This window comes from Triturus cristatus, chromosome 3_2 (genome assembly GCF_964204655.1).
Source record: "Triturus cristatus chromosome 3_2, aTriCri1.1, whole genome shotgun sequence".
Lineage (NCBI taxonomy): Eukaryota > Metazoa > Chordata > Amphibia > Caudata > Salamandridae > Triturus > Triturus cristatus.
Genome location: NC_140584.1, coordinates 625,742,332 through 625,757,020, shown reverse-complemented (window position 1 = coordinate 625,757,020; position 14,689 = coordinate 625,742,332). Strand labels below are relative to the sequence as shown.

General features: G+C 45.4%; 1 protein-coding gene across 1 annotated transcript in view; it reads left to right on the top strand.

The window, feature by feature from the left end:
* Window positions 1–14,689, top strand: part of FADS1 (fatty acid desaturase 1) — a 401,042-nt gene that overhangs the window by 21,072 nt on the left and 365,281 nt on the right. The window contains exon 2 of the mRNA XM_085648547.1: window positions 14,279–14,389. The gene's annotated coding sequence lies outside the window, so the exon portion shown is untranslated. The remainder of the gene's footprint in view (window positions 1–14,278; window positions 14,390–14,689) is intronic.

Sequence of the window (14,689 nt, the reverse complement as noted above, 5' to 3'; positions counted from 1 at the left end):
CCCCCCCCCCCCCACCCCCCCCTTCCCTCCGCACTGTCTGAGGGCTCTGTGAGGCGCTCCTGCGTGCGTGCGCATGTGAGCGTACAGCGCTTCAAAGGAAGACTGGAGGGGGAGGCGCGGAGTCCGTGGCTAGGATTTCAGAGTTAAGGACCGGCATTTTCCCACAAAAACACCTGTTAACATTTGAGAACTGGCGCATTTTAAGCACATTTGTTCTGATTTTGTGACATATATAGTAACAGATGAATAGTCATAAAGGTGGGGCTAATAATACCGTTATGGAAGAGGAATGGCACTCAAAGAAAAACATTTGTGTATTTATTTTTCTTTTAATACCACACATGACCTTCCCGGAGTATTCTACATATTTACTAGAGTTGCTGGGATATCTCATCTCCCTCAAAAAGTCTCACTTATCTCCGAATTGCCTCTTGTCTTCTTTAATGTGCCTCGTGCCTTCCCCAATGTTTTTCTCCTACCTCGGAGTGTCTCTCATCTTCCCGCAAGGCGCTCTCTTCTTTCAAGCGTGTCTCTCATTCTCCCGTAATGTGTCTCTCTTATTCCTAGTGTGTTTATTTCCCCACCTTAATGTCTCTCATCTCCCTCCAGTGGCGCTCCTCTCCCTCCAGTGGCACTCATCTTCCTCCAGTGGCGCTCATCTCCCTCCAGTGGCGCTCATCTCCCTCCAGTGGCGCTCCTCTCCCTCCAGTGGCACTCATCTCCCTCCAGTGGCGCTCCTCTCCCTCCAGTGGCGCTCATCTCCCTCCAGTGGCGCTCATCTTCCTCCAGTGGCGCTCCTCTCCCTCCAGTGGCGCTCATCTCCCTCCAGTGGCGCTCCTCTCCCTCCAGTAGCGCTCCTCTCCCTCCAGTGGCACTCATCTTCCTCCAGTGGCGCTCATCTCCCTCCAGTTGCTATGATCTTGCCCAACATGTCTCATCTTTCTCCAGTGACTCTCATCTTCCTCCAGTTGCTCTAATTTTCAGTCCTCGTTATCCAGTGACTCTCATCGTCCCCAATATGTGTCTTATCTCTCTCCAGTGGCTCTCATCTTTCCTGATGTAGCTCTTCTCTTCCACAGTGACCCTCATCTTCTCTAATGTGTCTCTCATCTTCTTCCAGATACTTTCATCTTCCTCCAGTGGCTCTCATCTTCCCCATACGTCTTTCATCTTCCTCCAGTGGCACTCATCTTCCCCATACGCCTTTCATCTTCCTCCAGTGGCTCTCATCTTCCCCATACGCCTTTCATCTTCCTCCAGTGGCTCTCATCTTCCCCATACGTCTTTCATCTTCCTCCAGTGGCACTCATCTTCCCCATACGCCTTTCATCTTCCTCCAGTGGCTCTCATCTTCCCCATACGCCTTTCATCTTCCTCCAGTGGCTCTCATCTTCCCCATACGTCTTTCATCTTCCCCCAGTGGCACTCATCTTCCCCATACGCCTTTCATCTTCCCCCAGTGGCTCTCATCTTCCCCATACGCCTTTCATCTTCCCCCAGTGGCTCTCATCTTCCTCTAGTGGCTTACATTTTTCTCTAGTAGCTGTGTGTGTCAGTAAGTGAGTATGAGTGAGTCAAAGTTAGTGAAAATGAGATTTACAATAATTGCAAGTGATTAAATGAGAATGTATAAGAATTAATGTGAGTGTTAGAGTGTGTGTCCGAATGAGTGCAAGTGAGTTATAACGAATGACTTCGAGTGAGTGAAAATGAGTGTGTGTGGGTGAATGTAAGTGAGCGTGAATGAGAATGTGCTGGAATGTTTGTTAGTCTGTTTTTGGCCCTGGCATACTGGAGGTAATTCTTACCTGAAAGAGACACCCATGGCAAAAAATGGCTGGGTGCCAGTATTTTTCCATGGGGCACTAGCGCCCCACCGGCACTTATATTTGCAATTTCCACCATACTTAAGGACATTCTTGACATGGGGTATCCGTGTTAAAATGCTGGTGCTAGCGCATTTAAGGTAATTCTTGACATAGAGGAGGGTACCAACGCAGTTTTTGAGATAAAGTTCTCCTATGGTATGCAGACAGCATTAATGACAACATTCTGACACTAGCATATTTGATGTATTTTTTGGTATGAGGGGGCCCACAAAACATATGGGGCCACCCATGACAAAATACTGGCCCTGACAACATGGAGGTATTTTTGACCCCTGGCCGCACCCGCAGCACATTTTTTAATGACATAAACTCCTAGGGAGCATCAGGTTGCATTGGCAGCATAAAAGGATCGGAATATTTATTAAGTGACCTTTTAGATCCTATGCCCCACCTATTGCCCCCTTCCCCCCCACCCCCCCCCCCCCCCCCCGCCTTCCCCCCATAAAACGCCTGGCTCACTCACTTCATTCTCACATTACAATTCAGGGCAAGTATGAGTGTAGACAATAAAAAGGAAAGAAATGGTGAGTGTAGGAAAGCAACAGGGGCTGGTGAGAGCGGACTGGACAGGAGCCAGGCCTTCTTTATCGCCCCGTATACAAGTCTAAGCCATGAGTCCCTGTTAATTGTTACAGTAAATTTGGTTAACAATTGAATATTTATTTTCAGGATTAGGATCAAAATATTTTGAAGACTAAAAGTGCTAAAGAATTTGAAAAATGCTCAGAGGAACTAGGAGCGGGCTGAGAACTTTTAAAGAATGACCTGAAAAATGAGAGGCATAGGGAAGGGGATAATGGAATGGGGAAACGGGAGCGAGTCCAATTCAAACATGCACTTACAAAACCAATCAATTTGGGCTTTTTGTATAGTGAAAAACGTTACAAAGCTTCACTGATGGATAGCACTGGTACAGGATGCACCGTACACTGCAAGGATCTTTAACACACTTACTATGTATAGCAGAGGAGGACGCAGTGATCCCCTCACACAAACAGAATAACCTCAACGTGCTGCAAGAATTTTTAGAGGACACATCTGGCATACTGCATTGAGTTTTATCTTGGGTGTTGTAAGTAGTAGTGGCGGGCCCGTCCACTGTAATGTGAGGTTGGAAGTGAGGGTGTGGTGAGGTTCGCCCAACATTGAGCTGAGGAGGAGAGGCAGAAGTGAGAATGAAGTGAGGTTTGAGTGGCTGTGAGGTGGGCTTGAGGAACCAATGAGTTTGGGGGTAAGGTGAGGTAGTGTGAAGAGAGGTGGGGATTGAGTCACAGATGAATTAAGGAGGAAGTGAAATTTAGATGAGTTTGAGGAGTGTTTCAGTTTCTAATGAGGTGAGTAAAAGTGTTGAGGTGAGGTGTGCATTGAGTCCAGGTAGGATAGCGGTTCCAGTGAGCATAAGGATAGGTTGTGATAAGGAGGGACTCAGATGCAGGTGAGGTGAGGTCAAGTTTTAAGGTGAGAGAAGGTGAGGTTGATTTGATTTTGGGCTATAGCCAGATTGAGAAAGTTTGGATTGATGGGGGGGGAGGGGGGGGGTAGGTCGAGGTAAGGAGAGGAGAGGGTGACACTGAGACAAGGAAGAGGTGGGGAGTGCGCACGATTTTGAAAAGGTTGAGCATGAGGTTGAGAGAGAAGAAGTAACCTGTTAGAAGAACATCTTGGAGGGTTCACAGCCCTCGAGTGCTGATGATAACACTTCCCCCTGCTGTATGCGCAGCTACTGCCTCTTACTTGTGCCTAAAAGCTGGTTTTTGTGGTGGGAAAAGACCCATCCAATACACATCAATGTGATTGCTGACAGACAAAACAGAAGGTGGTATAGAATGAAGAAGACCCCACATAATGCATCTGAATCCTCTTGGATTGCAGTATCTGTCTGCAATTGTCAGATTACATGGAGTGAAGTGTTTCTCAGGGAGGGATTCAAGGCAATCCTTATTTAATAAATATTAAATTCTAGTGTACAAAACGCAGGTGGCCGTGAGGACAGGAAGTGACCAAGTATCTACTGCCACTTTGAGCATCACGTCTGGAGGCACGTCAGTAAGTACTAGACCTAGAAGAAGGACTACTGCTACCTTGTGTTGGGAAACTGTAGAGGTCATGTTCAAGATGGTGAATGAAGCACCACTTTGCATAGAAGGAGATTGACTCTTTCAGCCGTGACAACCATGTGCACACTGGCATAAATGCGTTGGTGCCGCCAGACAATTTCTCATAATGCCATGGCAACAGGTTATCCTTAGTGGCACCTCAGCACCACTGGACAAGACCCCAGTGGGATACAAACACCTGGGACTGCTCTTTGTGCTGTAGATATAAGGACAGTAATGCTTGGAATTGTCTTTTTCCATTCAGTGATAAAATGAGAGAAGAACAGAAACAGCTAGGGATGTTTAGTCCACTAAGTGGCACAATTTGGAAGATGGAAGAAGGACAAACACTTCTGATGATATTCTGTACTCAATGAGTGATGGAGTGGGACAAAATGTTGGAAGGAAATGGGGATGCTTTATATGTCATGCAGAAACTAGAGGATAGAAATGCCTGTGGACAGTTATTATTCTGGGTGTTTATGGTGTGCGACAGAAAAAAAGCTAATGCTTGGTTTGTATATATTGGTTTAAGGCTCTGAGGGTGGTGCTGGTCAGGATGGCGTGTACATGTGTGTGTGTGTGTGTGCATGCGTGTATCTCTGGGTGCGTGTGTAAGTAGTGAAGTATGATGGACTCTCACAGGTCAGAGTTAAACTACCCTGCTAGAGCTGCCTGAGAGCCTGTTTCTGCTTTTTTGCCTCCTCGGTCACTCTTCCATTCTTTGGAAAGTAAACACGATATACTTAGCCACAAGAAAGGACCCACAAAAGGTCAACCCAACAGATCAATTAGCTTGGTTGCCACTGACTGCAAACTCTCCAACCTCGATGAATGACAGATCTGGGTCGAAGACCAAGAATCAATTGCAGGGTGAGTTCCAAGCTGGCACACTATTGGTGGAAATACAGTACTCTCAAGTAAATGCCACTATGAGCAGCATTTTTGTATTTTTTATCCACATTTCATCAATGTGCTGGAGGACTCTGTGAAAGAAACTAAATAAGATGGGCCCAGACGAGAAGCTACTCACAGCTGCCAAGTTGCACTCTCACAGTAAAGCACAAACGCACCTGAACTAACGAGTTCAGGACTGAAGCCAACACAGGGGTGAAGCAGGCAAGGGCCGGATTAAGACCTTTAGCGGTCCTAAGCACTTAAAAGAGTTTGGTGCCCCCATCTTAATTTAATTCAATATATAAACAATGATAAACCATAAAATAGCAATTTATTGTTCTAAATGAAACAAAACTAACGGTAAGATGGGAAACAATGTTTATTTTTGTATACTTCCACTTTATCTCTAGGTGCAGATGCACCATGCACAGTTTTGCACCAAATGGTCCGTACTGAATACAGCAGTTGAACATTTCTGTGGTGCCCCCTTCCCTTGATGCCTTAAGCACAAGCTTCTTTGCTTAATGGTAAATCCAGCCCTGGCAGAGGGCTTCTTTCCCACTCGACTACTATACTCCCTCCAGCGGAATATACCCTGAAGCTTTCCTTGCTTCTCCAGTCATTCACGATCCCACTCTACCAGGGGCGGCTGGTGACATTTGAAAGTGGCGGGGCGTAAAATGATTGCAAAGGAAGCAAATAAACGAAAGGACTGGTTTTTACTACATGAGCAGTCGCGAGGGGGGAGGGGTCGCGAGGGGGGGGTCACGCGCGGGTGGTGGGGGGGGTCGCATGGCTCTGCTCCTGGTCCGCGTTGGCGCCTCTGCCCTCTTCAAACTGGAACAGCACGTCAGCACTGCAGTGGCAACCCCTCAGCCAATCCTGACGCTGCTGCAGCGCCAGGATTGGCTGAGGGCACAGCTTACTCTTCGCCCGCTGATTAGGAGACCGAGGGGCTCCTAATGGGCATGCACAAGTCTGTGAAAACACAAGTGCGCATGACTGGGCACGGGCTAAAAATTAGCTCACCATGCCCACTCATGCGCACTTGTGCTGCAGTGCTGCCTGGTCTGACAATGCATGTCAGTCAACATGACGCCGGACCGCCCACGGTCCGACGTCATGCTGACTGACATGCTTTGTCAGTTCTGCCCACCCTCGGCGTCTCTGAACTTAAGTAAACTAAGTTCAGAGACACCGAGGGAGCTGCGGGCGCGGGCAGGAGCGCGGAGGCGGGGGGGCAACGCCCCAACACCCCAATGGACGCACCGCGCCTGCACTCTACATTAAGGATCCCACCCTTCTTAAGCAAACAGAATGCCCTGAAAGCCAAATGACAGTTAGAAAGGTTTGGTAACAACAACAGTCTCAAAATGAATGACAGTGAATTGCAATGTTCAGAGGAACTTCGCACAAGAAATAATCAAGCGACTTTACACCGGTGATTTAACACTGGATGATGTGAAAAAGGATTTTCCAAATCTAGGAATCATGGTCTCTGTAAATGTGAAATGGAAAATTCATTTGTGCATTGGAAGATTTCCAAAAACATTTGGCAAATCAAATCACAACTGAAGTTGACACGATGGTGAGCTCTAAAGCAGGTGGAATCCCTTCTTGTGCATCTAAATCCTGAGCCTAGACAGCAGTGGCAGCTGCTCCCAATGCGACGTGGTAAGGCGGCAAGGGGAGAGTGGCATAATACATGAAAACAATATCTAGTAAAACAAAATTACAACTTACCTGTCACTGCATCCGCTCCGTCTTCCAACTCTCCCGATCCTCGACCGGTGCACACTGCGCAGGCAATTCCAGTGCTTGTCTCATGCTGGGAATACCCTTCCCAGCATGAGAGAGGCGCTGGCATTGGTCTGAGCAGCCTGGTTTGCTGCTCAGTCAGTGCATGGGAGCTGTGGCTTTTCTCCACTCAGCTGTAAAACACAGTCAGGTGGAGAAATGGTAAGCGAATGCCGGTTCGGCCAGCATAAAATGGCCAGCCAAACCGTCATGCGCACTTAGTATTGCCCACAACTCCTCCCCCTCAAGCTCAGGAGGCTGGCACGGCCCAGCGACTCAGCTACCCAGCAGAGGCAACAGCGACAAAGAAAATTATAATAAATTAATTTTATTATTTGTTTATTTTTCACTGTTGCCTCTGCTGGGTAGCAGCAGTGAGGCAAAGCTCCTCCGCCATAGTGGAGGAGCCGCCCCTGGCCTGATGATGGTCTTAATAGAGAGGACCCACTGGTGCTGTTGCAGAAATCAATTCCATAGATCAGCAAACACTAGGGCGAACCTCAGAGGCAGAATCAGTGGGAGCCGGTTCATCAAAGACGAGTAGGCAGAAAAACATACATTATATGAGGCTCTTTACCTGGGGAATCAACTGCGTCAAGAAAAGAAAGCCCGGGTGCAGACATTTTGACAGGGCAATGTAGGAAAAGCATTCGGATCTAAGTGTGGTGCGGCTGACTGTCCCTGCTCATAGAGGTGTTAAAATAGTGCAGATTCAAGAGTCTCCAGTACTAGCTGCCTGACGGCAATCTATGGCGTGCTCACAATGACTGCGATTTTAAAACTTGCCTCATACATACTACTGATACAACAAGCTAAGTTTGCATTCGTACCAACCAGGCTTTGAAGAGTGTTGGAGACAGTGTTGACCCCTTTTTATTTATATCTGTGTTTTTAAACAGCACAGTCTTGGCCTGGAGGGATCAGAGTCCATTACAATAGAAATGAAACATATCAATAACAAATGGATAATACAAAGATACACCCTGGGAGGAGTGAGTGCCAGGTTACCACTCCTGGTAGATAGTATGCCTTACACATGCTTATAACCAGGGCCGGATTTAGGCATAGGCATGCTGGGCAAGGCCCAAGGCACCTGATTCAGAGGGCCACAATTACCTCACCTTCTTTTAATAATTGATTTTTGTTCCAGGCCACCAGTGACTATTCTTTTTCTCCATGCGCTGTATAAATGATGTTGTTCCCTCCAAGTAACTGCTTATATTTATAGCACTTAGAGGAGAGATAGAGGAGAAGAGAGATAAAAAAAGATGAGGAGGAGCACCAAAAGTGGTTCGTGTAGAGTGATTTTCACCTAGGCAGTTCATGCGCTCTCTCTTCCAGATATGCTGCATCCACTCTGTGGCTTACAGCTCGCCCATTGCCTTTGATCTGTTTCTTCACATGCCCTTCCCAAAAGCTTGCTTCCATGTGGGTAATATGTGTTTTTTGTCCCTCCTTCTTGTGTCTTGCTCCCTCCCAGAGAGCAATGGCCTATTACTTGTATCCTTTCACTTTTGTCTATTTCAGTTCACGTATGCACACTATTTTTTTATGTATTTTAGCTCTAATTTTGGGAAGTTTTCCTTTTGTTTCTTTGCAGTGTTGATGCTCCTAGCACCGTTTTTGTGAACAGCCCTGTAAATCTTGTCCTAAACTCATCAAATTTGCTGTTTTCCAAGGAGACCTGTTTCATCCACCCACCCCCTCCCTCATTGCTACTTGCCCTCTCTGTCGTCTGCAGCTCTTTCTCTCTCCTCCCTTCGAGGTCCTGCTTTAGTTTCCCAGCCCATCGTTACAACAGCTTCCACTGGAGAGCTACACACACAAATGAGACCGCCAATCATCACACAGACCATTATAACCAATAGGGTGACCTAAATAAGTCCACGGACCTGGGTGTCAATTGTTACAAAAAACAGTGGTCCTAGACCAATAAATCCGAAAAGTATTAAATAAATGGAAATTATTAATGAACTTATTTTGAGCTTGCAATATGTTAGCTTATAGACATAAATCAATCATAAATTCCATAGACAAAAACAACATGAAGTGCAGCACAGCAATATTTCTTATTATAATATATTTATTTTAGAAAAAATGAACTGAGGTTAAACAAACCTTCAAGGGTCATAAGAAAGGGAGGAGCAGGATGATTTGAGAATTGAGTGAAAAGGGGGTGCTCAAAAATAAGAAAGAGTCAAGAGGACTCAGAATTTGTCAAACAGAGTATAAGAAGCATATATTTATTTACATAAGTGTACAGAAACTGATATTTGATATACAGTTCAGTGCAACCTGGCCATATTAAAAAACATTCATTTGTGAATTATTTTCTAAATTACGAATTGAATGTTCTTGACAGGGACAAGGATAGTAGGAGGAATGGCCAGGTGCGTGAGGGGAAAGGCGTCGACGTTTTGATCCCGCTTAGCGGCAAAGGGGGGAATTTAATGCCTCGGCCATGTGGATCTTCTTCAGGACAGGGGAGTGGTGGGATGACCCTTGTTAAGGGAAATTGCGTGCTCGTGAGACCGCTCAGTGGTCCAATGAATGAGATCAGTATCCTCAAGGGGATAACTGGTCTTGGTGTTCAACTGGCGTTAGTTCATAGCGTTAATACGATCCAACTTCCCGACAATAGGGATGCGCAGCTGGCTAATCAGCTAATTTAATAAAGCTGAAATGAAGAGGAATCAGGTTAAGGATACGTCCCTCACTGCCTCATCGCACTCCTAAATCAAGCATCTAACCTGCTAGATTTAGGAGTGCGATAAGGCAGTGGATACTGATCTCATTCATTAAACCATTGAGCGGTTTCATGAGAGCGCAATTTCCCCTAACAAGGGTCATCCCACCCCTCTCCTGTCCTGAAGAAGATCCGCATGGTCGAGGCATTAAATTCCCCTCTTTGCCACTAAGCCGGATCGAAACGTCAACGCCTTTCCCCTCGCACACCTGGACCATTCCTCCTAGTACCCTTGTCCCTGTCAAGAACATTCAATTCGCAATTTAGAAAATAATTCACAAATGAAAGTTTTTTAATATGGCCAGGTTGCACTGAACTGTATATCAAATATCAGTTTCTGTACACTTATGTAAATAAATATATGCTTCTTATTCTCTGTTTGACAAATTCTGAGTCCTCTCGACTCTTTCTTATTTTTGAGCACCCCCTTTTCACTCACTTCTCAAATCATCCTTCTCCCTTTCTTATGACCCTTGAAGGTTTGTTTTACCTCAGTTCATTTTTTCTAAAATAAATATATTATAATAAGAAATATTGCTGTGCTGCACTTCATGTTGGTTTTATCTATGGAATTTACAATTGATTTATGTCTATGAGCTAACATATTGCAAGCTCAAAATAAGTTCATTAATAATTTCCGTTTATTGAATACTTTTCGGATTTATTGGTCTAGGACCACTGTTTTTTGTAACAATCATCACACAGAGGCACAATGCATTAACAATAATTATCACAACCATAAATGCAAACCCAAAACTTTACAGCTGTGGATTTTATAAAAGGAACTGTTCGTGCACAGTCTTGCGGCTACCCCGTGTGTTCCAAAAGGCAACGTTAAGGATCAAGGGAAGCCATTATGAGAGCAGTCTACTTCTTCTTCTTCGCGCTGCGTCACGTGACTCAAGTTCGCTGACGGGTTGCGCAGAGACAATGCTGCAAGAGGTGATTGATTTACGGACATTGATTAACACTTTTACGTCAAACCGCGTCAGCAGTACTCCACAAACCAGCTACCACTTCTATCATATGTGGTCATGGCTCTGCCTTGACAGTAAACAGAGCTCCACTACCTTTCAAGTAGGTTTATATATAAATACCTTAGACATACAGCTTCTGTACTGAATGGAGGCTCAAATAAGACTCCATTTCCTACTAAAAGAACCACGCCTCTATGTGCTCTGCTAAAATGGCTTAACAAAAGCATGTACTATCGCTCACTGAACACATGCGCAAGAGATCTTATATAATCTGCAGTAATGGTTTCTCTTGTGATTAAGCTAGTACAGGGCATTAATGCTTCAGCTGGCTAACATCGACAAAAAACATTTGCAAAGTCAATAGGTCTACTGAGGCAGACAAGACATCCAAAATCCACCACTTCATACTGATTAAGTGGTGTATTTTGGATGTTTTGTCTGCCTCAGTAGACCTATTGACTTTGCAAATGTTTTTTGTGAAAAATAGTTTTCACTGGAAAACTATTTTATTAACACAAACGCAAACAATCTACAATTGCTCTCCACAAAACAACTGTAGAATAGAGAAAACAAAAATAGAACCTTTCGCAAAGGCGAGACCTATGAGCTTTACCAATGCTTTTTAATAAAACATTTTTAGCAAAGTTCGGCTCTACCCGTACCATAAGCTAGCAATGAAAATCAGGTAAAATGAGTCGGTGGGATGGGCGTTGTACAGCGTGATGCTCGTCAATAGTTCGTGCCAGCTGAGGTTGGAATGCACCACAGAGAGCGCGAGGAGGAATGAAGATCACCCAAGTGTCATTCAAGGAGGAGAGCTTTGAGATCTTTCTCGAAGGCGACAAGGCATGAGGTCAGAGAGTCTATTCTTGCGGCACTTCCAGAGAAAATATGGTTCATGCAAAGTTCCCAATTAAAGGCTGGGGGTTCTAGGAGAAGGGATAGAGGGCTTCTTGGATCCCGGTTGGCAGCTGAACTTTCCCTCTTCTCGGTTAGCTAAGAAGGTAAGGAGGAGTGAAGTGTTATATGTGTGGTGCAGGCAGTGTTACTTAGAGCCCTCGCCTCTTTGGGAAGCCACTGGAGGAAGCAAAGAACAGGGGCACCAGCCTCACCACAGGGGATATCTGTGGATATTTATAGCCCGGCCCTTGAGCAGCATGAATGGCAGTGCCTTGTGCAGGTCAAGAGTTTGAGCCGCTGCATGGTTTAGTCCGCCTTTCACCTTTAATGTTTTACAGTGAAAACCATTGGGGAGAATAAAGGCATTCATTACAGTGCAATGGAGAGATTTGATTGTCACTGAGCAAAATGAATATATACATATTTAAATCACTAATATTCAGAGTAATATCTTTGCTGGTGGTCATTTCTTCATTGCTAGTGTAAGGAGACATACTTCTTGGATACCACATATCCTTTTGTGATTGTCCATTCTGCTTAAAGAGAAATAAGTGAAAAACATGAGATTAGTAATAATGTGGTGATCAATATTTATGTGGCTGTACTGGTGTGGTTCAGCACCTATCCCTCCCTCCACCCACCTACCTGGTGAATCTATTGAAGGCCACCATACATCTGTCCACCAACACCACTCACAGTTATCGAACATTCAACCACCCTCAGCAGTGCATGTATGATTACGCTATGAATTCCCCCACACTCATGCTTTCATCTGTCTACGAACTGTGCTCCATCACCCTTCCATGCATTCATCTACCTGCCACCATGCTGAAATACAACACCATCTCTTCATCCACCCACTCACACCCCGACACATTAGCACTAGTTTTATCGATCCCCTCACGCACCTATTCACTCTTCAAACACACATTAATTCCTCAAGCCACCCACCAATTAGCATAATTGCTCACCCACCCACCTCCTAGAGACTGATGAATAGAAAGTGAAAAGAGGGGTGAAAGAATACTTGCCTAGTTACATACTCATACACCTACAAGTGTGCATTCATTCACCCATCCACTCACACTCATCCACCCATCCACCTGCACTTCTCCACCCATCACCTTGACGTAGTCCTGCTTTCAAGCATGCAGCTGTGCACCCATGATCATTAATGCATTCATCCATCCCTTTACACACAATTGACCCCGCAACACACCTCTCCAGCCACACACATGTAGCCACTCACACTGATATATTCACCCATCCATGCCAATCTGTCGACCCACACTCTGGGGCATATGTACAAATAAGTGGAGGAGTGAGGCGTTAGCCGTCATGGCTTAATGCCTCACTCCACCACTCCAGAAACACAAGGCTGCAGCATATTTACAAGAATATGTTGCAGCCTTGCGTTCCCCCTACGCCGGCGCTACACATAGATGCCTAGTACCAATGCATGCACCCTTGCACCATAGTGCAAGGGTGTCTGCATGCAGGGGAAGATTGTTTATGTTTAGGAAGGTGTCCCTTCCTGCACATAAACAATCTTTAAATTCCGTTTTGCCACTTCTATGTGTGCTGCTTAATGCTTCTATGTGTGCTGCTTAATGCTTCTATGTGTGCTGCTTAATGCAGCACACATGGAAGTTACAAAATGTCTTTTTCTAAAAAGATTGTTTATGTGCAGGAAGGAACACCTTCCTAAACATAAACAATCCAAAGCGTTTTGCTTTTTCTATGTGTGCTGCACAAGGCAGCACACATGGAAAAAGCATAAACGAGGCTAAATAAAGGATTTCTCCTCATTTCGCCAAGTTAAGACCAAGTTTTCCTGGTCGCCACAGGAAAGTCATAAAAAGTGATGTTCCCGTGGCGATAGGGGCTTGTACATATGCCCCTCTGTCTTTCCACCCACACCAATGCATTCATCGATACCTCAGGCTACTCCACACCCTTTACCATCCAAACATCCATTCGAGCACTCGCCACCGTCGGTGTGCTCGTCTGTTTCTTTATATGTGGCTGCATGTCGTCCATTTTTATCTGCAAGCACTGTACACGTCAGACAAATACGTTTTGTCCCTTATTTAAGGATAGGAATATGTTAATGGTTTGGAGATAACAAGTGGCCACATGCCTCTGGTGACAGTATGCAGTAGTGAGGGATAGTTTTGGTTCAAGGCGATTGTTTAGCGCATGTGTTTATTAATATGGATTTGACCATCCTCAGCAGCAGCGCGCATCATGAGACACACAGGTAGTTTTGTGTTAATGCTGCTTTACTAAGGTCTTGTAGAAGGCGTGACAACGAGTCCTGAATTTAACCGTAGCCCAGGGTATTCTGGGAACGTGGGGACATGCATGATCCAGAGTGAATTCAGAGTTAAGAGTCCTCGTTGGTTCCTGGCATCATTGAGACATCGCATAGGCAAACTATCCAGGTAAGGCCATGCATGTCCCAGCTCTCTGCAGTTTAGCTCCGGGAGGCCTGTATGTCATAATATAAAATACAAAAATATAAACATGCAAAAATATCATGGCCTGAATGTTGACTAGCGGAATAATCGTGAAGGTAAACACTTTATAGGTACGTGTTGGTTTACTATTTCTACTTCCACATGAACGTACACTGACTATGAGGACATATATATTTATGTGTGTGGCTATAACTATTAGGACCAGATATTCTGGTCATGATAACTTTGCCTGTTGATAATATTTAAAACTCCATATTCTTGTCCCGGACCCCCAGAGCGAATACACAGTGATCACTGCTGAAGGGGTCTCTGATACCACTTGAAGGTGGTAATGACTAGCAATAGATGGAACCACTGGACTGGTTTACAGAAGCCTCACAGTGCTCACAGGGAGTGCTCGCCCACACTGTGGGAATGTCTTGGTATCATTTTCCTGTAGGCTGGCAAGGCAATTCTTGGTACCTGTAACCAATGACCCTTTGTGATTTCCCCACAGGACGCATTCCGAGCTTTCCATCCGGACATCAACTTTGTGAAGAAATTCCTGAAGCCGCTTCTCATTGGAGAGCTCGCGCCCGAAGAACTCAGCGAGGACCGCGGCAAAAACGTAAGTGAAGTGTTACGGTGCCTTGTGCCAGAGTACAAGTGAACCGGTATCAGGGGCACAACTAGACCCGAACTTCGGGAGGGGGATAATACTCCCAGCCAGGGCTGGCCCTAGCACTGGTCGCACATGGTGCAATAGTCTTTTTTGCGCCCACTCCCCCATTTCCTCCTCCTCCATGAATTCCCTCACTACCAGTCACCAACAATGCACCTTATCTCTCTATAGCACCTTTCTGACAAACAATCCATGTTTTATAGCGCTACTAATAGTTTACTCACACTCAGTTCTGTGATCTGCATG